At 41.8% G+C, this 26,345-nt stretch overlaps 10 non-coding genes across 10 annotated transcripts; 7 read left to right on the forward strand and 3 right to left on the reverse strand.

Annotated features, from left to right (window-relative positions):
• The first annotated feature begins 13 nt into the window (after positions 1-13).
• Positions 14-86, forward strand: TRNAF-GAA. The gene has a single exon. It is a non-coding gene; the product is annotated as a tRNA-Phe (tRNA).
• A 2,314-nt stretch (positions 87-2,400) lies between these two features.
• On the forward strand, positions 2,401-2,472 carry TRNAA-AGC. Its single transcript has one exon. It is a non-coding gene; the product is annotated as a tRNA-Ala (tRNA).
• A 4,435-nt stretch (positions 2,473-6,907) lies between these two features.
• TRNAL-AAG lies at positions 6,908-6,989 on the reverse strand. The gene has a single exon. It is a non-coding gene; the product is annotated as a tRNA-Leu (tRNA).
• Positions 6,990-12,781: 5,792 nt separating this feature from the next.
• Positions 12,782-12,855, forward strand: TRNAF-GAA. The gene has a single exon. It is a non-coding gene; the product is annotated as a tRNA-Phe (tRNA).
• A 582-nt stretch (positions 12,856-13,437) lies between these two features.
• Positions 13,438-13,542, forward strand: LOC120870677. Its single transcript, XR_005722874.1, has one exon. It is a non-coding gene; the product is annotated as a U6 spliceosomal RNA (small nuclear RNA).
• Positions 13,543-17,649: 4,107 nt separating this feature from the next.
• On the forward strand, positions 17,650-17,723 carry TRNAT-AGU. The gene has a single exon. It is a non-coding gene; the product is annotated as a tRNA-Thr (tRNA).
• Positions 17,724-18,433: 710 nt separating this feature from the next.
• On the reverse strand, positions 18,434-18,506 carry TRNAF-GAA. The gene has a single exon. It is a non-coding gene; the product is annotated as a tRNA-Phe (tRNA).
• A 674-nt stretch (positions 18,507-19,180) lies between these two features.
• On the forward strand, positions 19,181-19,252 carry TRNAA-UGC. Its single transcript has one exon. It is a non-coding gene; the product is annotated as a tRNA-Ala (tRNA).
• Positions 19,253-23,399: 4,147 nt separating this feature from the next.
• Positions 23,400-23,471, forward strand: TRNAA-CGC. Its single transcript has one exon. It is a non-coding gene; the product is annotated as a tRNA-Ala (tRNA).
• Positions 23,472-25,844: 2,373 nt separating this feature from the next.
• TRNAA-AGC lies at positions 25,845-25,916 on the reverse strand. The gene has a single exon. It is a non-coding gene; the product is annotated as a tRNA-Ala (tRNA).
• Between the last annotated feature and the right edge of the window lie 429 nt (positions 25,917-26,345).

Genomic DNA, 26,345 nt, shown 5'->3' on the forward strand with positions numbered 1-26,345 from the left:
GCTATTTCAAGTGGCCGAAATAGCTCAGTTGGGAGAGCGTTAGACTGAAGATCTAAAGGTCCCTGGTTCAATCCCGGGTTTCGGCATTCTAAACTTTTTAGTTAATACAGTGTATTCCGTTAGCATGTTAAATATGTGCCACATTTCAGTCATGGAGAAGCTCATAACTGAAGCCCACTTTTAGATTTTCAACTTTTTTTTTTTTTGCCAAGGTAACAAAGGTACCTTATGACCTCTTTAAGTTTACATAGTACTGCAACATATTAATACCCTGTGAGCAGTAAGCACTACTGATTTAAAAAAAAATAATAAAATATTATGCAATAATGACGCTGAAAAACTTGGGCAACAGTCACTGAGTCACTGTGATGTATACTGTGAACAGCAGCAGTGGGAAGAGAAAAGGGTGCCACTTATTGTCTCTGTTGCAGCCACTCTCTGTTGTAGCTTGAAAGCAGCCATTGAAGATGTGTAAATGAAGTGCCTGTGTTCTAATAAAACTTTATATATGGACACTGACATTTGACCTTCATATAAACTTCATGTGTCAACTAATACTAGTTTTCATTTTATTTATTCAACCTTTTAATGTTCCCAAACCATTCTTGGCTCCCTGGCAATAGTTTACCAACCACTAAGGAGGGATCTGACTGTAAATACTCACAACTTTAAGAGCAGGCAAAGTTTCAGTAGGCTTCTGCCAGTTAGAAATAACTGGAGAATAAATTCAAACAGAAGGACCTCAGCCCCTAGGGATTTGAACTTTTTTCCCCAGTTAAAAAATTCTGGAAGCTTACCTAGTGAACTATTGTAATCTGTAGATCTAGCTACTGGACATACATTTAACTAATTCATTTGATAGATATTATCCTAGTGCAAAGCTTCTTTGCATTCTATAAGAGATGCTATAATAAATACCCAGCTCTCAGAAATGCTTTGTTTTCCTCTCTCTTCTGTCTTCCATTCCTTTAGGCATCTCAAAACCAGAGCTGTCACGTCCCTTACAAAATGTCACAGCAGGGTTTGCAGACCATATTGCTGGACTTGAGGTATTTTATTTCATGGTGACTATTGTGAGTTCATTGCTTTCTTGCTTCCCCATTTCCCCAGAAAATTAGAAACCTCCCTATAAGTGATAATGACGTTTTCAAAGAGGAATAAATCCAAACTAATCTCAAGTTGCCTTTTGACTTCAGGACTCCCATCTCAGAAGAAAAGATGTGGAGCAGGTGCTCTACAGGAAATCTGCCTGGCTTTGAAACTTGCGCTGCTACTTGTTGGCTGTGAACTGTTGGCAGTTAGTTACTTCACCTCTTGGGGAGTCTGTTTATCAAGGAGGTGATATAATCATGTAATGTAACCTATTGCTATTACTATATTATCCACTTCTTGTCCCCAGCTATATTTTAAAGGCACCATTTTTTTTTTAATTTTGAAAGCTTGAAAAAAAAAAAAACAAATAACAAATATGTCATATTGACCATGGTCAGAACTCAACTTAGAGTTCTGTGAGCAGGATTTCAACTTGCCCTTGGGAAACCCACCAAGTTTCAGTGTCTCAAAACTCAAACCTTCTACACCTGGTGGTAAATAAATGATGCTCATTATCTAGCACTCACTGGGAAAAGGCATCTTGATTCAGTTCAAGTAAACTTGTTCCTAGATTTGAGAAAAGTTTGAAAGCAATTAATTAAACGGCATAAAACAAGAAAAAAGTGGAAATACCCACTCTTTAGGTTTGGGGATCCTTTTATGCTGGCCAACTCCTCACTCATGCCCAGTAATTCCAGTCAACCATCTTGTCCAGAATAAGTTGTTCAAATTTCTGATTTATCCATGATTTGTAAAACAAATCTTACTGACATTTTCCAGTTTACAGAATTCTTCCCTAGGTACTTTGTTACTAAAAGTGAAAGTCGCTCAATTGTATCTGACTCTTTGCGACTCCATGGACTGTAGCCTGCCAGGCTCCTCTGTTCATGGAATTCTCCAGGCAATTCTACTGGGGACGTTGTTCCCTTCCCCAGAGGATCTTCCCAACCCAGGGATCAAACCCAGGTTTCCCCCCATTGCAGGCAGATTCCTAACCATCTGAGCCACCAGGGAAGTAAATTTATAATCTTCAAAACAATACTTAGTGTCTTTAATGTTGTAAGGAACCTTACTTAATTCAACTATATCCCTAGAGTAGAACAGAATAAACCACTTCAAGTCAGTAGCTATTACTCTGGTTTCTAGTTCTTCATACTCTCGTAGAGCCAAGAGCTCCATGAGAGGAGGGCAAACACATGGGCAAGATTCTCCAGAACAGAGCTAGATTGTACTGGGCTACAGTTCTTGAAAACTAATGCAGATAGTTATTGCCATTCAATTATTTTCCACAAAGGGGTTGTAATTGTTGGGGGTGTAGCTCAGTGGTAGAGCGCGTGCTTAGCATGCACGAGGCCCTGGGTTCAATCCCCGGCACCTCCAGCTGGAATTTCTTGTGTGGTATTTCTCTGGTGCTAAGCAAAATGGCCCTGGGGCCATTGTAGCAATGCCTCACTAGCTATCCATTTTACACAGGATAGTACGTATTTGTCAATACCACTTTCTCAGCTCCTCCCATCCTCTCCTTGCTCTGCTGTATCCACAAGTCTGTTCTCTACATCTGCGTCTCCATTCCTTCCCTGCAAATAGGTTCATCAGTATCATTTTTCTAGATTCCATATATATGTTAATATTTGATATCTGTTTTTCTGTTTCAGATTTGTCCACCTTTTAAAACCATCCACTGTAGTCACTGAGAAATCACTCCTACGTTGACTAAGGTCTTTACTACACAAAAATTAACTAGGGGGGAAATTAGAGTTCAGAGAGCAGGAAAACCACTTAGACTATGCCCCCCACCTCATCTTTCATCAAACTAGCTTCAGAAATCAATTCAATGGAGTTTCCCCTGCATTTGGAGAAAGTTTAAAATTAAGAGGCTGGAAAATCTGAAGTGAACTTGCCTTAGTACTTTGAGGAACACAATTCCTCCTCTGGCATGAAGAACACAGGATTCTCCAGTGGTGAGATGAAGGACAGACTGGCAGTGTAATTTCCCGGACACAAGGCCCTCTGAAATGCACTGATCACAGACATATACAGCTGGCCATGATGACAGGTATAGAAGCGAATGCCCCAGCCAAAGAGGCAAACCACTCTCTTGTGTCCTTGCCCTCTTCTAAGAGATTCAGAATGGATGTTCATCAGTGTCAGGTTTGAGATGAGAAGGCAGGAGATGCTCACTCACCATGCAGACTTGCTAAATGGTCCTGTCCTGTTAAAAGGAAAGATGTAAAAAGAGTACAGGAAAACTTCTTTTTCCTTCTACGTGTCCTGTCTACTTGCTGGGTATGCTTGGGAGAGCATTACCTTTGAAAATGTTGCTAATGGAGGTACACAGCTGGAGTCCTAAGCACTTATGGAAACATCAAAGAACGCAGATTTAGAAACTAGTGTTCAGAGATTAGAACAGTTGCTACATACTTATGGGATAATTCTACATTTTCCTATAAGTAGTTTAAATTTGTGGTCCTATTAATGATTTTGATGAATCAACATGAATTTGATCATACAATCCAGTTTATGAAGTAAAATAGCTTTTGTGTCTCACTTAAATTGATGGGGAGGGGAGAGAGTGTTGTAGAGGGAGACTTGAGTGCAAAGCAAGAGATTTGAGAGAAAGAGAAAGGTTATTCTTCATCACAAAAGAGATGAGTGGTTTGATTTCTGTTAAAGTTAATGTTTTTTGCAAACAATTGGCTACTTCCAAGAAACCACACTGTCACATAAAGTGATAGGCCACTGTAAAAGTTTTATTTCAGGAGTCTGGGAACCTTGCATCAATCCTGCCTCAAAAATTTGGACATTGACCAGACACACAAAATTGCCAATTGTTCTCTGAATTAACTTAGGGGGCACAGTCCATCCAAGGTAAATATTTTCATGCAAGAAGCACCCTATCAAGCTATTCCATGCCATTCTGAAGTCCCCTTCACCAGGAAAGACACTCCTTCCACTTTCTCAAAGAGACTTGAGACCCACTCTGTCTGCCCATTCCTTGTATCTGGTGATTCAGCCAAACATGTTCTAAGAATGCGTTCTTGAAACCAGGATAGCTGAATTGTAGTAAAGACTTTTCCTTCCAGGAGAGGCATAGTTACTGCTTACAGATCCTGTCTGGAGCGTCCTCACTCTGATACGCAAACCTTCCTAATAAATCTTTCTCTGGCACTGTATTTCCCCTGGGCCTGTCACCACTCTGCCGTTGTCATTCCCTTTCCTTTGACTGCATAACTTAGCCTCTGGCTCAGGCTTCCCCACTTCAAAAGCCCTCACTATTATCAATAATTTCAGCATTCTAACTGTTGCTCTGTTTTGAATACATGCACACATAACCATGAGAGTGCCATAAAAATCCACTGGTTTTCCAAATTTTAAGTAAGTGCCATTTTATAAAAAGCCCCTGGATTACTAATGTTATTATGCCAAATATGAAATATCTACTCCTAGTGACCTTTTACTGTTCATACTGTTCATGGACTTCTCAAGGCAAGAATACTGAAGTGGTTTCCCATTCCCTTTTCCGGTGGACTAAATTTTTGTCTGAACTCTCCACCATTACCCGTCTGTCTTGGGTGGCCCTACAGGGCATGGCTCATAGTTTCACTGAGTTAGACAAAGAAAGCCTTCCTCAATGATCAGTGCAAAGAAATAGAGGAAATCAACAGAATGGGAAAGACTAGAGATCTCTTCAAGAAAATTAGAGATACCAAGGGAACATTTCATGCAAAGATGGGCTCGATAAAGGACAGAAATGGTATGGACTTAACAGAAGCAGAAGATATTAAGAGGCAGCAAGAATACACAGAAGAACTGTGTGAAAAAGATCTTCACGATCAAGATAATCACAGTGGTGTGATCACTCACCTAGAGACAGACATCCTGGAATGTGAAGTCAAGTGGGCCTTAGAAAGCATCACTATGAAAAAGCTAGTGGAGGTGATGGAAATCCAGTTGAGCTATTTCAAATCCTGGAAGATGATGCTGTGAAAGTGCTGCACTCAATATGCCAGCAAGTTTGGAAAACTCAGCAGTGGCCACATGACTGGAAAATGTCAGTTTTCTTTCCAATCCTAAAGAAAGGCAATGCCAAGGAATGCTCAGACTACCACACAATTGCACTCATCTCACATGCTAGTAAAGTAACGCTCAAAATTCTCCAAGCCAGGCTTCAGCAATACATGAACCGTGAACTTCCAGCTGTTCAAGCTGGTTTTAGAAAAGGCAGAGGAACCAGAGATCAAACTGCCAACATCCACTGGATCATGGAAAAAGCGAGAGAGTTCCAGAAAAACATTTATTTCTGCTTTATTGACTATGCCAAAGCCTTTGACTGTGTGGATCACAATAACCTGTGGAAAATTCTGAGAGAGATGGGAGTACCCAACCGCCCAACTTGCCTCTTGAGAAACCTATATGCAGATCAGGAAGCAACAGTTAGAACTGGACCTGGGACAACAGCCTGATTCCAAATATGAAAAGGAGTACCTCAAGGCTGTATATTGTCACCCTGCTTATTTAACTTCTATCAGAGTACATCATGAGAAACGCTGGGCTGGAAGAAGCACAAGCTGGAGTCAAGATTGCCAGGAGAAATATCAATAACATAAAATATGCAGATGGCACCACCCTTATGGCAGTAAGTGAAGAGGAACTAAAAAGCCTCTTGAAGAAAGTGAAAGAGGAGAGTGAAAAAGTTGGCTTAAAGCTCAACATTCAGAAAACGAAGATCATGGCATCTGTTCCCATCACTTCATGGAAAATAGATGGGGAAACAGTGGAAACAGTGTCAGACTTTATGTTTCTGGGCTCCAAAATCACTGCAGATGGTGACTGCAGCCAAGAAATTAAAAGACGCTTATTCCTTGGAAGGAAACTTATGACCAACCTAGATAGCATATTCAAAAGCAGAGACATTACCTTGCCAACAAAGGTCCTTCTAGTCAAAGCTATGGTTTTTCCAGTGGTCATTTATGGATGTGAGAGTTAGACTGTGAAGAAAGCTGAGAGCCGAAGAATTGATGCTTTTGTACTGTGGTGCTGGAGAAGACTCTTGAGAGTCCCTTGGAGACTAACCAGTCCATTCTAAAAAAGATCAGTCCTGGGTGTTCACTGGAAGGACTGATGCTAAAGCTGAAACTCCAATACTTTGGCCACCTCATGCGAGGCATTGACTCATTGGAAAAGACTCTGATGCTGGGAGGGATTGGGGAAAGGAGGAGAAGGGGACGACAGAGGATGAGATGGCTGGATGGCATCACAGACTCGATGGACATGAGTTTGAGTGAACTCTGGGAGTTGTTGATGGACAGGGAGGCCTGGCGTGCTGCGACTCATGGGCTCGCAGAGTCGGACGCGACTGAGCGACTGAACTGAACTGAACTGTGGTCCATGTGATCAGATTGGTTAGTTTTCTGTGATGGTGTTTTTCAGCCCGTCTGCCCTCTGATGGAGAATAAGAGGCTTATGGAAGCTTCCTGATGGGAGAGAGGGACTGGGGAGGAAACTGGGTCTGATGGGCGGGGCCATGCTCAGTAAATCTTTAAATCAATTTTCTGTTGATGGGTGGGGCTGTGTTCCCTCCCTGTTATTTGTGTGTGTATGTTAGTCGCTCAGTCTTGTCCGACCCTTTGCGACCCTGCGGACTGTGGCCAGCCAGCATTCCCTGTCTATGGGATTCTCCAGGCAAGAATACTGGAGTGAGTTGCCATTTCCTTCTCCAGAGGATCTTCCTGATCCAGGGATCTCCCGCATTGCGGGCAGATGCTTTAACCTCTGAGCCCATTTTGTTTGGGCTACAGGGAAGTCGTAAAACGATTGGCAGCGGTGGGATTCGAACCCACGCCCCCGAAGAGACTGGAGCCTTAATCCAGCGCCTTAGACCGCTCGGCCACGCTACCGCTTCATGCGTTTTATCTGGGGCCAACCTATGGTGGAGGTAATGAAGATAATGGTGCTACTGCTACTGCTGCTAAGTCCCTTCAGTCGTGTCCGATTCTGTGCGACCCCAGAGAAGGCAGCCCACCAGGCTCCCCCGTCCCTGGGATTCTCCAGGCAAGAACACTGGAGTGGGTTGCCATTTCCTTCTCCAATGCATGAAAGTGAAAAGTGAAAGTGAAGTCGCTCAGTGACCTCCTTCAAAAAGTCCCATGCACACACTGCTACACCCAGTGACCCGAACCCTGCAGGAGACCTAACAGAAGTAGAAGATATTAAGAAGCGGTGGCAAGAATACACAGAAGAACTGTACAAAAAAGATCTCACATATAATCACGGTGGTGTGATCACTCACCTAGAGCCAGACATCCTGGAATGTGAAGTCAAGCGGGCCTTAGGAAGCATCACTATGAACAAACTAGCGGAGGTGATGAAATTCCAGCTGAGCTATTTCAAATCCTGAAAGATGATGCTGTGAAAGTGCTGCGCTCAATATGCCAGCAAATTTGGAAAACTCAGCAGTGGCCACAGGACTGGAAAAGGTCAGTTTTCATTCCAATCCCAAAGAAAGGCAATGCCAAAAGATGCTCAAACTATCGCACAATTGCACTCATCTCACCCTAGCAAGTTAGTCACACAGTCGTGTCCAACTTCTTGCGATCCCATTGACTGTACCTGGCAAGTCCTCTGTCCCTGGAATTCTCCAGGCAAGAATACTGGAGTGGGTTGTCATTACCTTTTCCAGGGGATCTTCCTGACCCAGGGATCAAACCTGGGTCTCCTGCATTGCAGGCAGAGTCTTTACCAACTAAGCTCAGTTCAGTTCAGTTCATTCGCTCAGTCGTGTCCGACTCTTCATGACCTCGTGAGTCGCAGCACGCCAGGCCTCCCTGTCCATCACCAACTCCTGGACTTCACTCAGATTCACATCCATCGAGTCACTGATACCATCCAGCTATCTCATCCTCTGTCGTCCCCTTCTCCTCCTGCCCCCAATCCCTCCCAGCATCAGAGTCTTTTCCAGAGTCAACTCTTCGCATCAGGTAGCCAAAGTACTGGAGTTTCAGCTTTAGCATCATTCCTTCCAAAGAAATCTCAGGGTTGATCTGCTTCAGAATGGACTGGTTGGATCTCCTTGCAGTCCAAGGGACTCTCAAGAGTCTTCTCCAACACCACAGTTCAAAAGCATCAGTTCTTCAGTGCTCAGCCTTCTTCACAGTCCTCTCATATCCATACATGACTACTGGAAAAACCATAGCCTTGACTAGACGGACCTTAGTCGGCAAAATTATGTCTCTGCTTTTGAATATGCTATCCAGGTTGATCATAACTTTTCTTCCAAGGAGTAAGGGTCTTTTAATTTCATGGCTGCAGTCACCATCTGCAGTGATTTGCGAGCCCTCCAAAATAAAGTCTGACGCTGTTTCCACTGTTTCCCCATCTATTTCCCATGAAGTGATGGGACCGGATGCCATGATCTTCGTTTTCTGAATGTTGAGCTTTAGGCCAACTTTTTCACTCTCCTCTTTCACTTTCAGCAAGAGGGTTTTTAGTTCCTCTTCACTTACTGCCATAAGGGTGGTGTCATCTGCATATCTGAGGTGACTCATATTTCTCCCGGCAATCTTGATTCCAGCTTGTGTTTCTTCCACCCCAGCATTTGTCATGATGTACTCTGCATAGAAGTTAAATAAACAGGGTGACAATATACAGCCCTGACGTACTCCTTTTCCTATTTGGAACCAGTCTGTTGTTCCATGTCCAGTTCGAACTGTTGCTTCCTGACCTGCATACAGATTTCTCAAGAGGCAGGTCAGGTGGTTGGTATTCCCATCTCTCTTAGGATTTTCCACAGTTTATTGTGATCCACACAGTCAAAGGCTTTGGCATAGTCAATAAAGCAGAAATAGATGTTTTTCTGGAATTCTCTTGCTTTTCCCATGACCAGCAGATGTTGGCAATTTTATCTCTGGTTCCTCTGCCTTTTGTAAAACCAGCTTGAACATCAGGGAGTTCACGGTTCATGTATTGATGAAGCCTGGCTTGGAGAATTTTGAGCATTACTTTACTAGCATGTGAAATGAGTGCAATTGTGCGGTAGTTTGAGCATTCCTTGGCATTGCCTTTCTTTGGGATTGGAATGAAAACTGACCTTTTCCAGTCCTGTGGCCACTGCTGAGTTTTCCAAACTTGCTGGCATATTGAGTGCAGCACTTTCACAGCATCATCTTTCAGGATTTGAAATAGCTCAGCTGGAATTCCATCACCTCCACTAGCTTTGTTCATAGTGATGCTTTCTAAGGCCCACTTGACTTCACATTGCAGGATGTCTGGCTCTAGATGAGTGATCACACCATCATGATTATCCAGGTTGTGAAGATCTTTTTTGTACGGTTCTTCCGTGTATTCTTGCCACCTCTTCTTAATATCTTCTGCTTCTGTTAGATCCAGACAATTTCTGTCCTTTATCGAGCCCATCTTTGCATGAAATGTTTCCTTGGTATCTCTAATTTTCTTGAAGAGATATCTAGTCTTTCCCATTCTGTTTTTTTACTCTATTTCTTTGCATTGATCCCTGAAGAAGGCTTTCTTATCTCTTCTTGTTATTCTTTGGAATTCTGCATTCAGATGCTTATATCTTTCCTTTTCTCCTTTGCTTTTCGCTTCTCTTTTCACAGCTATTTGTAAGGCCTCCACAGACAGCAGTTTTGCTTTTTTGCATTTCTTTTCCATGGGGATGGTCTTGATCCCTGTCTCCGCACTAACAAAGTAATGCTCAAAGTTCTCCAAGCCAGGCTTCAACAGTACGTGAACCATGAACTTCCAGATGTACAAGCTGGATTTAGAAAAGGCAGAGGAACCAGAGATCAAATTGCTAACATCCGTTGGATCATTGAAAAAGCAAGAGAATTCCAGAAAAACATCTACTTCTGCTTTATTGACTATGCCAAAGCCTTTGACTTTGTGGATCACAACAAACTGTGGAAAATTCTTCAAGAGTCGGGAATACCAGATGACCTTATCTGCCTCCTGAGAAATCTGTATGCAGGTCAGGAAGCAACAGTTCAAACTGGACATGGAACAACAGACTGGTTCCAAATCGGGAAAGAAGTATGTCAAGGCTGTATATTGTCACCCTGTTTATTTAACTTATATGCAGAGTACATCATGAGAAATGCTGGGCTGGAAGAAGCAAAAGCTGGAATCAAGATTGCCAGGAGAAATATCAATCACCTCAGATATGCAGATGACACCACCCTTATGGCAGAAAGCAAAGAAAAACTAAAGCACCTCTGGGTAAAAGTGAAAGAGAAGAGTGAAAAAGTTGGCTTAAAACTCAACATTCAGAAAACTAAGATCATGGCATCTGGTCCCAGCACTTCATGGGAAATACATGGGGAAACAATGGAAACTGACAGACTTCATTTTTCTGGGCTCCAAAATCACTGCAGATGGTGACTACAGCCATGAAATTAAAAGACACTTGCTCCTTGGAAGAAAAGTTATGACCAACCTAGACAGCATATTAAAAGCATTATTTTGCCAACAAAAATTTATCTAGTAAAAGCTACAATTTTTCTAGTAGCCATGAATGGAGTGAGAGTTGGATTATAAAGAAACGTGAACATCTAAAGAATTGATCCTTTTGAACTGTGGCTTGGAGAAGACTCTTGAGAGTCCCTTGGATTGCAAGGAGATCCAACCAGTCAGTCCAAAAGGAAATCAGTCCTGAATATTCATTGGAGGGACTGATGATGAAGCTGGAACTCCAATACTTTGGCCACCTGATGTGAAGAGCGGACTCATATGAAAAGACCCTGATGCTGGTAAAGATTGAAGGTTGGAGGAGAAGGGGATGACAGACAGTGAGATGGTTGGATGGCATCACTGACTCAATGGACATGAATTTGAGTAAACTCTGGGAGTTGGTGATGGACAGGGAGGCCTGGAATGCTGCAGTCCATGGAGTCACAAAGAGTTGGACAGGACTGAGCAACTGAACTGAACTGAACTGATTGACCTTTTAATTCAATCTTCCCTCCAAACTCTTTTTGTTTTGAATTTATTTCATTTTATGATGTTAATGCTACTTATGTTTTAAGTATGTAGGTAGTTTGGTCACTTTGCAGTGGCTTCAATGTGATCTATTTTGGTGTATGAAAGTCCATGTTACTGAGCTATACACGACTTCCATTCTGTCACTGTGGCCATTCTTTCCATAATTTCACTGGGAAGACAGTGATGGCTAAGGAGAATCTAAGCTTCCAAACATCAACAGAATTGGTTATCTTGTCCAGCTGTCTATTAAGATCCCCTTCTTAGGAGGTTTCTCTTGGAGAGCATTTACATGGAAAATAAGTATTCTTAGACTCTACACATTTAGTAAAATCTATCCATCTGTCTGAGAAGCTTGGAAGGCTACAGTTCATGTTGCTGCAAAAATCGGAACACGACTGAGACGAGCACATCCGTCTGTCTCTTTCTCAAACCTCTTTGTCCTCACTTTTCAGCAATTTTCCTTCCAAGCATCAGTCAGCCAGTCAAACTGTTAGTCACCCATCATGAATTAGTGTGGATCCCTATGCTACAGCTATCCTTCAAATAAAATGAACAGTTGCATGCCCTACGTGAAGTCAGGCCTGCTGGGAGGATTGACTTCACCACTAGCCTCCAAAATTCAAAGAGGCTCACTAGGCTTCCCTTTCTTACAAGTTTTAAAACTTTTTCTGTTCCCTTGACAATTTCACCACTACCAGTTATAACATATTGCAGTAGATTATAATGAATTGTTTGTTCAAATTCTCACAAAAAAGTCTCACCTGGAGTTTTTCCACATAGACTGTTCATGCATATTATGTCTTCAGTCACTTAAAAATGACATTGCCTCCCTGAATAAGCATCTGAATAACATCAGTAACATCTGTAGACTGACTCATCAAGAGACAATGAAAATGACACATCATTTGCCTTCTGTTTAAAATGAACTCTTGATTTTCCTTCCACTGTCCTCAATTCTCAATCAGCTGTTTTTACTCAAAGATTAGTGGTCTTAAGTTTGTTTTCTCTAGGCATATTTCTTTTGGATACTATAAGTAAACACTTTAATTTCTTTGCCATGGTAAATGGGTTTCCTTGCAAGATTTACAAAGGAGCCAATCAGAGACTGATTTGATTGCAACCTCATCTTCATTAAAAACATTCTTGTGTGTGTGTGTGTGTGTGTGTGTGTGAAGAAATACTGTTGCAATGAGATGTGTCATTTCAAATTTTCTAATTTTTGTGACAGTTGTCCTGTCAGTTGGAGTATGATGACAAGTGTTTAGCAGTCTGGTAATGCTGTTGCATACTCTATTCTTTTAGCAAATTTATAGCATCACTGGATAACATTTCTCATCATTTTTGGAGATTATGTAAGAGTATGGATCAAAAAGAAGAGAAAAATAAGGGATTCTCCAAAATATTGCCTATAGGTTCCATTACTTCTGAACAGTGTCTACAGGATACAGAGGAGCAGAAAGGCTTTCCACTGAATATCTCCCTAACACCTCTCTTTAAATGGCTCCATTTGTACTTATTCATCCCTGCTGCCAGGAATTGTATCCAACTGGCATACATGGAAAATAGTATATTCCAAGTCTTCTGGGTGGGCAAATATATTGGCCAACCATGCTTTAGGAACTTGAACCCTTCCAAAAACCAAAATTGACAATCTAAACATTGAAAAAGAAAGGCCAGAGGCCCTTTTTTTCAGGTGGCTGAAATAGCTCAGCTGGGAGAGAGTTAGACTGAAGATCTTAAAGGTCCCTGGTTCAACCCCAGGTTTTGGCAAGCTCGGTATTTTAGTGAACACCAAGGATGATTTGTCTTCCTGTAAGAAAGGAGGAGATGCTCACTGGGATGATGCTTATGATACCCTAATTCCTTCAGTATGTTAAAGCCCAGACACGATGCAGTATCATGGTTCCCAGTGTCATGGGAAGCCTGGCGTGCTGCAGTGCATGGGGTCACGATAGAGTCAGATATGACTTAGACTGGATAACAAGTGGTTCAGCCAAAGGAGCTCACGGTTGAGGTCAGCTTTTATTGTCTTTAAATGATGTGTAACTACTGCTATTTTTTTTAAATAATAAAATATTATGTGTGTGACACTGAAAAATTTGAGGAATCATCAGAGTGACTGCAATGTGTAGTGTGCACAGCAGCAGTGGGAAGGGAAAAGGTGCCATGTACCATCTCTGTTACAACTACTCTACATTTTAGCCCCCAAACAGCCATAGATGATGTGTAAATGAATGAGGTTGTTGTGTTCGAATAAAACTTTATAGATGAACACCTAAATTTGAATTTCATATAAGGTTCCTGTGTCATGAAATACTATTGCATTTTTTGACATTTTAAAATAAAAATGTTGCTCTTTCAGCAGCGCACATATTAAAACTGGAAAGATATAGAGAAAGTGAGCATGGCCCATTGCACAAGGATGACATACAAATTCGGAAAATGTTCCAAAACCATTCTTAGCTCACAGGCAATAGTTTACCAACCACGAGGGTAAAGGGAAGGGTAAAGGATCCTATTGCAAATACTCAGAACTTTAAGAGCAGACAACATTTCAGTTGCTTTCTACCAGTTAAAAATAATTGGAGTCATATCCCGACACCACCAATAACTGGAGAATAAGTGCAAACACTCCAATACTGAACCCCTAGGGATTTGAACACTGTTTCCCTAACTAAAACTTTAAAAGCTTAAATAATGAACCACCCAAACATAGACCTAGCTACTGGATATATAACCAATTAATTCATTTGGTAGATTTTGTCCTAGTTGCAAATCTCCTCTGCATTCTCTTCATTGCTGAGAAAACTCCATTTGGAAAAAAAGGAAAAAACAAACAAAAAAACCCCACAAAACTCTATAATAGCTAGCTCTGAGGATGCTTTGTTTTCCTCCTCCTTTCTTTCTGTCTTCTGTATCTTTAAGAACTAGAGCTGTAGCATCTGCTTGGAAAAGTCACTGCAAGTTTTGTAGACATAGTGCCGGGCTGGCTGTATATCCTTTCACTGTAATTATTGTGAATCCATCCTTTGTGTCTAATTTCCCCACCTGCAGTTAAATTCTCAAGGAAGCACACTGCTCTTTCTCACATCCTTCTGCATTATGTTTTTCCATTTTATTTGCAGTCTGTGTAGGCAGAGGGGAATAAAATGGAAGGAGGGAGCATTTGAAGACTCAAGGGTATGTTCTAGAATGAGCTTCTCTGTGTTGGTGGATGCAAGTGCTACTCATGCAGCCCTTGGCACGCAGCCCTTAGAGCCCATCAACTTTGGGAAGACTGAGTGTAACTATGTCCTTTTCATTTTGGCTGCAGTGCCCTTATTATGATGTAGCTGTAAGATCAGACTTAGAGTAGGAGGTTCAGAAATAAAGGAGCTGCACAGACTAAACTCTACTCTGCCAACTATTAGGTCCTCGAGGACATCCAGAAAAGGAAGGAAGGTAATTAGTCATGAAATTTTTCTTGGAAGCCACATGTCTGGGTGGATGTAATTGAGTTGTGGAGAGATCACAGAGCATGGAAGATGTCTGAGGTTTAAGGCTCCCCCCCACCTCCAAGTCTGAGGACTTCCCAGTGGTTCAGTGCTACTGCTAATACAGGAGATACAGGAGATGTGGGTTTGATCCCTGGATTGGGAAGATCTCCTGGAGTAGGAAATGACAACTCACTCCAGTACTTTTGTCTGGAAAATCCCATAGACAGAGGAGACTGGTGGGCTACAGTCCATGGTTTTGCAAAGAGTCAGACACAACTGAGCACGAGGACTATGTCTGAGCCTCTCCTTTTTTCCTCTTTTTTCTTACTTTTGATTTTGCATTTCTTTACTCATCTTTTCCTGCTCACATTCAAGGGAGACTATCTAATTTAGTTGGTTGCTTTAAGTACTCAAGCATTTCTACTCCAGGGGCTTTGGAATCCATGACCAAACCTGATTGTGTCAGAACAAGGAAAGCTGGGTGGAGTGAGACCACAAAGGAAGATACTGTTCATCCAGGGCAGTAATCACACCAAACCCACATTCACAAACCAGTTATTGATTCATTTGCAAAAACAATTGAAAGAAGAGTGGAAAGAGAACAAAATAAAGAGATCATGCACAATTTTCTACCCCAGTTTTCTCAACTGTCTTTCTCAAGAAACAGGTTGCAAACTGAGGAGCAGAAAGCCTGCCCACTAATTTTCTTCCACTCTTTCCTTATCGTCCAAGCTCTGCTAAGGGCAACTCAGTACAGTCACTCACCAGATGTTAAAGTCAATAGATCTGAGTTCTATCTTCATGAGTAGACTCTGCACAATAAATCCACTTCTTACAAGGATGCTGTTGCCATCCAAACCTCAATTTATTAAAATGAGTATTCGGATCAGTGAATGTAGAGTTTTCTAATGTGACTGAAATAGATTTTGAGATCCGACTGAGTACTCGGATCTGTTGCTAGAGTTTGGTGATGGTCAAATTTAGTCAATAACTCTTTCCTAATTCATGTGTAGAAGCTTTCTGACCACAGACACTGTCCTCCCTCTTTGAAGTGACTTGTCTAGAGAATTGAAATAGGAAGGATGGGAATTCCATGCTCTAAAATCTTTGTCGTCATATTATATACACATATTAAGGAAACCTTGCCTCGTACACCTCAGAAAATCACACAGAAAACACTAGAGAAGTCAGCAGCTAAAGGCAGAAGGTTTTGCAGAGCAGGAGAATGGCCATCATCAGCTGCATAGACAAAAGTGACCCCATCTCAAAGATTTCAGCTGTTTAATTTTATTCTTTCTAATTTCTGTGTCATCTTTCCCGTTATTGCATTCTTGGAGGGAAAGGAACTAGATGGATTTGTTCTCACCGCCAACCCTACTCTGCCGTCCCATATTTGCTCTTAAAATATTCACTCCTTCAAACGATAAGGAAGAATAGGTACAGATAAGAAGTTTTGTTCTGATACTATTTGAACAAAACTCAGAAGATATGAAGCCTGTAGCAAGAACTGAGAACAAACTCAGAATGTGATAGAGCATGCGCTACTGCCGGAACTTCTGATTCAGCCCACGTGGGACTCCACTCCAGGACGCCCAGTGGAGTTGAGCTCATTATTCATGTCAAGGCAAGAAGCTGTTGAAAACTACACTTTCTGTTACAAAATTCTAAGACAACAAATCAGCTACCTAAAAAAAAAGAAAGAAAGACAATTCTTTGGCCAGATAAAGAAGATGCCAACAGAATGAATTATAATACCTCACTGATAAGGAGATCAAACCAGTCAATCCTAAAGGAAATCAGTCCTGAATATTCATTGGAGGGACTGATGCCAAAGTTAAAACTCCAATACTTTGGTCACCTGATGTGAAGAACTGACTCACTGGAAAAGACCCTGATACTGGAAAGACTGAAAGCAGGAGGAGAAGGGGACAGACGACAGAGGATGAGATGGTTGGATGGCCTCACTGACTGGTTGGACATGAGTTTGAGCAAGCTGGGGGAGTTGGTGATGGACAGGGAAGCCTGGCATGCTGAAGTCCATGGGGTTGCAAAGAGTCGGACACGACTGAGTGGCTGAACTGAAGTGAACTGACAGTTTTAGAATCTGATATCTGTGTAATAGACCCAATATAAAAAAGTTTTATGGAACCTTTAACAAGCTTTGAATACTGGTGGTTACTATCCAAGGAAGTTAGTGCTAAAGTTCTGGAATCAAAGCTCTTTATTCCATTTTCATCATGTGCAAGTTATCATCATTTTCTCCCCTGCCCAAAATTTTGTAGTTCTCTCTTTCTGTCTCATTACTATTGTTTCTAAGCCAAGCCTGGTTATTGTAAATGTGATATACTGTGGTAAATTCCCCAGCCTCTGTTGCCTGCCTTTCTTTAAGACTCCAGGAGTCGTTCTGCCCAACCTCTCCCTTTCCTAACCTACCTCTTCCAGATGAAACTTGTCACCAGGTTGCCTTATTTGCACTCACTCTACCTTCTTGATCAATGGCGGTTCTTTAACCTAGCTGGCCATCAGTATAATCTGAAGAAGCTTTTAAATTACAAAGATTCCTGCCTTATTTTTACTTCATTCAGGAGTTGCGTGGTGGGTCCAAAAATCTATACTTGCATCAACTTCTCAAGCTATTTTCCAGGTCTGGGTGCTACTGACATTAGTCTGTAGCATTTATGTAATTTTTCTCTCAACCTTGGAAGGTTGCTTATGGGTGACTTTGCTATTATCATAACATTAATGTTAATATATTTAAATTTTATCTATTAATAATATATTAAGCATATATCAAGTAATACTGATATATTTTCATATATATTTTCCAGAGAAAGTTAGGGATCTTGCACAGGTAAGAAAGGTTGGAATGAAACTGCAAAGTAAAACAGAAGATAAAATGACTTAGGATTACGTTAAAAATTAAAACAACAACAACAACAAAAAACCACAGCAACCTTAAATTCGTTTCTTCCCCTCCGTCTTCTTAAAAAGAGACGAACATATCGTACTCACCTCAGACCCTATTTTGAAATACATTAATACGTAAGCATTCTTTGACAGAAGAAAACCAGAGAGGGGCTACAAGGTGGGCTCCGTGGCTTAGTTGGTTAAAGCGCCTGTCTAGTAAACAGGAGATCCTGGGTTCGAATCCCAGCGGGGCCTTCCTGGTTGTGACCTGGACCTTTCTCCAGGCATATCTTTTGCTCTTAAAATTCGGTTTTGGCAGGTTTTTTTCCCCTACCTTTAATCTCCTTCCACCCTCCAGTTTTGGACATAATAGGTAGTTTCCAAAGGTTTTGGAAACAAAATGGAACTGATTTTGCTACATCCGCACGATCCCGGGCTATATTAAGAAAGCAAAGCGCAGGACCATGATTTTAGTACACTGCCTATTTTCTTGATGTTTCCTTTTGGATATACAAACCACATCTTGCCTCGGGATTTTTCTTGCAATGTTATCTCAGGTATTCCAATCCTAATTTCATGTAAAAGTTAGGGCCTGGTACATATGTATGGGACAAGAGCAAAATGAAAATATAGGTTCCCTTACTTAAAAAACAGGGGAACTTTATCAGCAAAGATAGTGAAACAGAAATTTAGCTTTATTTTTTCTTCACTCTCTCGACCTTTTATGGTATTTTAAAATTTGCTACTTGATGTCGCTATAATTAAGCAAAATTAGCATCATAAATTATAAGCATGAACTTCACTATCCATCTTGCACACCAAAACCCACAGAGCATTGCAATCTCTGTACATACAAAGGAGAAACACCTGGGCCACTCTCACTGCGGGTATTTCCCTTGATCAAGCTCATAGGACCTCAAGTAGAATGGTTTCATCCTTTCGGATATAAACTAAAACACTTAAGCTGCCGAAACCCGGGATCGAACCAGGGACCTTTAGATCTTCAGTCTAACGCTCTCCCAACTGAGCTATTTCGGCTCCACGAAGATAAGCTTTCCAAACATCTATTTTTTCAAAATTGAGATTGTTTTTCTACCTATTTTTAGAATGTTTCAGGCTTCTCAAGTGTTGTTAATGGTCCACAATATTCACCCACCCAAAAAGTTTGGAATGTCTTCTGTGAATGGCACTTGCATTCAATTCCTGGCGATGTGGGATGGTAGGAGAAGGTGAGAGACAGGAAAGTCATAGGGATTCGTTGGAAATTTTCCGGCTCCTCCCACACGGCTCAGAATATTACAGGAAAATATATTTTTAAAATTTCTTAGAGTTCCTTATTTTTTCTTCTTTTTGTATAATCTTCAAAGATGCTGAGAAAGGGATTAATTTTTGTTGATGTGGGATCAGTTTCCTGTTTACTGGCGATGATTTCTAGTGAGCGGGTTGCTGTCTTTTACGCTATTCCATCTACTCTGCCATAGTCTTTTGGCCTAGGTCTGACCCGGCTGAGAAGAAACTAAGAGCAGGAATAGTAAGAGTTTGGATTCAGAATTTACTATTCTTGGGAAAAAACCATTCATTAAAAAACTGATTTAAAAATTGTAGAAGTCTCCGAGTTAGCAGCATAGATATTCTGACAAAATAGTCTTGCCAAAGAATACAGAAAATGGGTTTATTTCCTAAAATATGGAAATAAGAGAGGGCTGTTATCGGGGGATGTAGCTCAGTGGTAGAGCGCATGCTTTGCATGCATGAGGCCCCGGGTTCGATCCCCGGCATCTCCATCTTTTTCCCCCCTGCTCTTTAATGTAGGTTATATATGTTCCTTCAGTCCTGCGGACTCTGCTGTCCTACTTTTCCACCTTTCCTTACTCCCCCCCCCCCCCAACATGGCAAATAAATATTGTTGCTAGAACAGCAGAAGGAGGAAACAAGGGAAGAAAACAAACAAACAAAAACGAATAGTCTTATTCCACATCCAGGAATGTCACCAATTTAACCAGGTTTTTCACCTGGACTGTCTTAACAATACAACTTAAGAGAAGGAAGATCCAAAGTAAGATGGGGGGGAGCGGAGTGGAACGAAACCCATGTGCAATTTAGTTAGCCTGAATAATCCTAAAGATAGTAGTCACGAAAAAAATGACGGTGCTGTGAGCTGGATTCCAACCATTCCTGGAGAAAACACTTTGGACTGCAAACCGAATGCTTTAGATAGACAATTATTCCTGAACTTTCATCATATACCTGGAAGAGAACACATGAATTCCAATGAGGGCTCCTGTTTCTCTAGCAAGAGTCTGGAAAAAGGCAAAGAAAGCTCCACCACTGACCTGCTTTGATTTTGGAAACAAAATGATGTTCCTCCTCTGCCATTAGATAACACCTCTCCATTACTTGAATTTATTTTAAAGTCATAGAAGTAATGGCTTCTACAAAGTCAACCATCTCTCTGTTTCCTTCCCATCCTTTCCACTGAATTCTCGAAGAGCAGCAGATGTGTGCTGTCGGGGTAGGAGACATTCCCTTTCAATAAACCAGAGCCCATGAACAGAATTTCTGCTCAAAATTGTCCTTTGCGGACTGGTGGAATTGATGTTGTTTACTTTTACAGATGGCTTAAGAAATGATCACTTTACCTGGAAGCTGATGGTAGAAAATGGGACTTTCATTGGTCTTCTTCTAAGGAAATTTTAGGACAGCAATAACCAGTTTAAACCAAAAAAAGAATGAGATCAACCTAGATGCAATCTCATGCATTAATAATAACCTCCTTATCTATTGGAACTTTTTTCAGCCATATCATGATGGTTCAAACCTGTACCCCCTGCAGTGGAAGCAGTCTTTACTGCTGAACTACTAGGGAAACTCCGTTACCTCCATGTCTTAATGTGTAGCTTTAAGTTCTCACTCTACCTGCTTTGGGGGGCCATCTACTCCTAGCCACATAGATGTATGAACCTGAGGTTCAGAGACGTCCACAGAATTCCAGCTTCAGGTTATATACACAATATGTGTAGGTAGACATCCTCAAGAGGCTATCTTGTAGGCGTTTAAAATATGTTATGTACAAACCTCAACTCAACTTTATTTCCCCTTTATTGTCCCACCTTATGTTCCTTATGCAAAAATAACTCAACAAACCAATAATAACAACAAACAGAATTCCCACCACTTTCTCTATTTTTACTAGCTTTGTGAAACACATCCATATCTGCATAAACCAATCTACTTGCAAGTCTTCCTAAGTGTTGGACTTCAAAAAGAGCCCTAATCCTGTATTAGTCTATCAGCATCCACCAAGTTTCTCCCTTGCCTTCCATCATTCAATTCACTATTTCATTTATCTAGCTGATCCTTGAAAAAACCTCGAAAGTTGCCTTCTTGTCTCAATTAGGACAGAGCAAAACATCGCTGAATTGTATACATTTATGCTTTCTCATTCTATTGTAGCCCTGGATTTGCCCCCTCAATACCCTGCTTCTCAGAATCCAGTCAAAGCCAACAGCAGGATGTGAGAAGTGAGCAACACCCTAACGTGCTCTGAAGACATTCCTGGAAGAAAGCCAAGTTCCATCTGGCTTCTGTATAAAAATTGGAAACAGTGTAGGAGAAAAAGAAAAATGACTCCTCAATAAGAATCAGGCAGTCATCAGTTACAGAAGATTTACTGAAGTATAGGGTCCATGTGGTATGTAGCTTACTAATAGAACATAAGCTAAGCATGTAGAGGAGTCCAGGGAATCTTGGACTCCATTATTGCTTTTCCCTTTCCTCATCAATAACGTATTTCAAGAAAACATCCACCCTTCCCCATTTAAAAATTTTCTTTTAAGATTTTTACCCCTTGCTCACATCCAAAGTAAATCCATTACCCAAAAGATTGCCTTTAAGCTTATCTATTTCAACTCTATGACTCTGACATCTATCAACCTAACTGCATCAGCACAAGTAAGATAAGAGGAAATAAGAGAGTGAGCCCATGCCCCCTTTTGTTATATAAAAGTTTACCAAGGAACAGGAAAGAAAAAGAAAGATACAAAGGAAAGGGAAAGAGGCTCATAGTCAATTTTTGCTAACAGATTCCTTTGTATTCTCAGCCCTGTCTGTGTCAGTTGAAAGACTGAAGGCTGAGAAACAGAAAACCTACCCACTGACTTTTCTCTCCTCCCACTTCTCTCTCACATGGATTGTTGATAGGAGTTGAAATAACCAAAGGCGGCAGGATATCAAACCCCAGCTTTCTCAAAGTGAGGGAACAAGGCAACAACATCTCTCAAGGAATGTCATGCTTTTCAGACTTTAAGTAGAGAAAATTATTAGTAATGACAGTAGAGACTTGGTCAACATAGCTCAGTTTGGAAGAACCTTTAAAGGTTTCGACTAAAATTGGGAATCTTTTCCTATGATTTGAAAAGCCCATAGTTTGTGTCAAAACAAATTCTCCTTCCTGTAACATGTCTCCCTGATGCAAATGCTTATGAATTCACTTGCTCAAGAAAAGGGCTTAGAAGGCTAAAACAAGAAAAATCAGAATCGAGTGCTTCCATAGTCCCTGCCTTCACCAAAAAATACTTTGTCCAGTGTTTTGAAGCGATTAAATGAAAAGCTTCCTGGGTTACTTCCGTCAAAATGATACGAAACATCACGATAAAGATGTGCCATATAAGGCTTTGGACTTGTTATGGAAGCTGAAAGAACCCCAGTGAAAAAAGAGCGATTACTGTGCTCTTTCCTGCACGGTCACCTCTATCTGCTTTGCTTTCCAATTCGAGGACCGCCTCAATTGTCGTATTCTGAAGATTTCTAGGGTTCTTTTTTAACGTATCTATGTCTGTGATAGGTTTTCGCATTATGATAATGGGTTCTCTCAGGGAAACCAGTTTGACAGTTTGCTAGGTTCCCCAATCTTGTTTCAGCACCCTGCGTTTGCCCTTTCTTCCCCCAGACTAGAAAAATGTCAGTGCTTTTTCTTGTTATTGTTTTTGGCCGCCCTGCTGGTACTGCTGCTAAGTCACTTCAGTCGTGTCCGACTCTGTGCGACCCCATAGACGGCAGCCGAACAGGCTCCCCCGTCCCTGGGATTCTCCAGGCAAGAACACTGGAGTGGGTTGCCATTTCCTTCTCCAATGCAGGAAAGTGAAAAGTGAAAGTGAAGTCGCTCAGTCGTGTCCTACTGGTAGCGACCCCATGGACTGCAGCCCACCAGGCTCCTCCATCCATGGGATTTTCCAGGCAAGAGTACTGGAGTGTGGTGCCAGCGCCTTCTCCGTTTGGCCGCCCTAGGATATCTAGGGTATCTTAACTCCCCCACCAGGGCTAAACCCCGCGTCTTCCGCAGCGAAAGCACGGAGTCCTAACTACTGGACCTCCAGGGAATTCCCTTGTCAGTTTTTTTTTTTTGTTGTTGTTGTTGTTATTTTAAATTGATAGAACCTTAAAGCTTCCCCCCACCCAAGTCCTTTGAGAACAGCCCTCAAGAGATGCGGGACCCCTGGCTTAGAATCAGAATTGAAGACAATCTCAGAACACTTGGTGATGCGTAAGGGAAGAATTCGAGTCAGCTGGGGAAAGGACGTTGGCGGAGCATCTCACCCTACCTTGTGTGGCGTTCCGTTCAGCTGCCTCTGTAAACCACTTCATCTGAGCCGGTACTGCTGAAGATTTGTGTTGGAAATTTGTGACTTTTTCTGGGGAAAGGAAGCAATTGTCACTTATTTCCTTTGAGTGAACCCTGGAGAAGGCTAACAGGAGTGGGAAAGTCCTAGAATCTAGAAACTCCGTCAATCGGACTGTAACTTTACTGGAGTCGCTAGTAAGTTCACAAGCGGTGGAATTAAACCCAATGGATTTTCTCCACCAGAAAATAAATCCAATCTCAAAAGAAAAGTAGTATTTTATAAATGATCCCCAAAGAGTTCGTCTGTAGCAGGGGGTGTAGCTCAGTGGTAGAGCGCGTGCTTCGCATGTACGAGGCCCCGGGTTCAATCCCCGGCTCCTCCATCTGCGTTTTTTCCTCATCCACTCTTCATTTTCTTACACATTTTGTCACGTTTCCTATGCCTCTATTTTTTTTTTTTTTAATGTAGCCCAATGGATTCCCTTTAATATAACACCATTTCTACTCCAAGGACGTTGGTGCCATCCAACGCGGGCTTTCACAGAAGGAAAATAAGAAGGAAGAAAAGAAAATAAGGAACCACACTCATCGGCATTTCCTCTGTCAGAAGCACCAAGTCTGCAGTCCTATTAACTGACCCTCATTTTGGGCCCCATTTGAAAGGATCCCTACATGGCAGGATGGGGAATGGAAGCAAATAAGAACAAATAAGCAGTTCCTCGAAGTTTTCTTAGTTTTTGAGCACTGGCTGGTCTAAAAGGGGAGGAACAGAAAAGCTTCCCTCTGGTTTCCTTATGCCTTTCTTTCCCCAGCTCCCACTGCCGCGCCCGCACCTGTCACTCCCGCCTGGGCTGCAGAGAATCTGAGATAGGGTTCAAGGCAACAGACCCCTAGTATTTCTTGGTGAGTGAATGGAAGTTGGCCCAAGGTGAGGTGGCACTTAGCAAAACCTTTGCCATGCAAACGTTTAAAATATGATTTGAAAGAACTAGCTCACGCTCATTTTATTCCATATTAAATCGACTTCCACAGGAAATTTACACAAAATGTGTACTATAAGACACTCACTAACTCCCCACCACCCCCTCAACCAAAACACCTGACTAAAGTAAAATCTCAGAAACCCTGCGAACAGCAGATTTAGATTCCTTACCTTCTACATTTCCTCACTGAACTTCACTTTTCTGTTCTTGTTATTAAATGAATTAACAACACCTCATGTAACACCATACTTGGCCCAGAAGATGTGGCCAAAGGTGTTTGGGTGAAAATAAGAAGAGATATATAAATTGCTTGTATTTAACAAAACAAGCAAACAGAAACCACTTTTTTAGAAATCAGCACAAACTACTGAATATCATTGCTCTGCACTTCGTTTTCTATGCAAGTTGAGTGTTGGGAGAATGTACAAAAAATGTTCCATTTTTCTTTATGAAAGACTTTCCAAGATAACTTTTGTAGTAGAAGAGGACGTTCTAAAACATGAAGTCAAAAATTTTTAAATAGTGTCTAATTTCCCTCATTTGAAGAAACTAAAACCTGGCTCCTAGTTCATTCAAGATCACAAGAAAGTAGGGATCCGTCAGAAGCTCAGCTTCCTCTGGATTCCAACCCTGGATAGATGTTCAAACGAGCCAAGCCACAAAGCCCTTCCCACCAAGGCCATCTCTGGGCTGTCTCCACTCAAGTATGTTGCAATGCTGCTGTCTAAACCATTTCAGGGCAAAGATTCAAAGAATGAGTTTTCTTTCTCTTTTTTCCCCTTCTTTTTCTTTCATTCTCTAGACTCCTGACATGGGTGAGTAGACAAAGAAGTGAAAAATAGCTTAGGCCACCTTTCTCCGTTTTGCCAACCATAGATTCTCAGGGTATTTTTCCTTTTGCTCTTCATTATCCTCACTCTATTTGGTGTGCAGCCCTTCTACTGCCTTAGCGAATTTCTCAGGCAGCTGTCAAAAGCCATGAGACATCAGAAGTCCCCATAAAGTACACTCTGGCCACTGTAACCCGTGAGAGAATCCATATTTTGGATACACGTTTCCAGGAGAAGGGAGTATCTGAACCCTAGTACTCTGAGCCTCAGCCATGACATGCATGCCCATGTTAACTCAAATGCCCTCAGCTGGCACTCTGAACGTGTTGCTCCTTCTCTTGGTAACCTCCTCCGGATGGCAGATTTCCCACAGTATCACATCAAGGGGCCTGCACCTCCAATGCTTCTGGCTATGAACCCCAACTGGAAATGCTAGAAGAAAGGTACAGAAGAGCAGAACCTGAAAAGTTTCCTGGGGAATTTAGATCCAGATGGAAAGAGAAAACGGTTTCCAAATGAAAAACACTAAGTATATGTTGCGGCCTCTCTTGTACTGTCTATAAAATCAAAGCTGTAGCGTCGTGGTAACAAAGCCGCTGACATATTCCAAGTCCAGGTGCTGAATGCAGGAGTTTGCAAGACTACAAGACTGCCTGAGACACATACTCCTCACTCGGTTCGGTCAAGTACGGTGAATTAATTCACCTCTTGTCTTTAACTCACACCTGGACCAAAGTCCCCTCGGCTGTACTCCGGGAAGGCGTCTTTTTACTCCAAGTACTACTTTTTAACGAAGATCATGGAATCTGGTCCCATCACTTCCCTTGGGAGATCCAAGGAATGTCAAGCCCCATGATTAAATGTTACACCAGTGAAAAAGATGTGTGCACAGAAGCCCCCTCAGAGGAAGAACCTCGACAGTGTAGGAAGCCTATGGAACTTGTGGAGGTGCTGGGGATTGAACCCAGGGCTTCGTGCATGCTAAGCACGCGCTCTACCACTGAGCTACACCCCCTTGGCTGAGAGCGCTACGATACTGTCCCTTGTTATTTTTTAAAAATCACTGGAGGAAGGTGTTGGTAAGATAAGTTCAATTCAGTTCAGTTCAGTCGCTCAGCCCTGTCCAACTCTTTGCGACCCCATGAATCGCAACACGCCAAGCCTCCCTGTCCATCACCAACTCCCGGAGTTTACCCAAACTCATGTCCATCGAGTCGGTGATGCCATACATCTTCTGTCGTCCCCTTCTCCTCCTGCCCCAATCCCTCCCAGCATCAGAGTCTTTTCCAATAAGTCAACTCTTTGCATGAGGTAGCCAGAGTATTGGAGTTTCAGCTTTAGCATCAGTCCTTCCAATGAACACCCAGGACTGATCTCCTTTAGAATGGACTGGTTGGATCTCCTTGCAGGCCAAGGGACTCTCAAGAGTCTTCTCCAACACCAC

This window comes from Oryx dammah, unplaced genomic scaffold (assembly GCF_014754425.2).
Source record: "Oryx dammah isolate SB20612 unplaced genomic scaffold, SCBI_Odam_1.1 HiC_scaffold_11, whole genome shotgun sequence".
NCBI lineage: Eukaryota > Metazoa > Chordata > Mammalia > Artiodactyla > Bovidae > Oryx > Oryx dammah.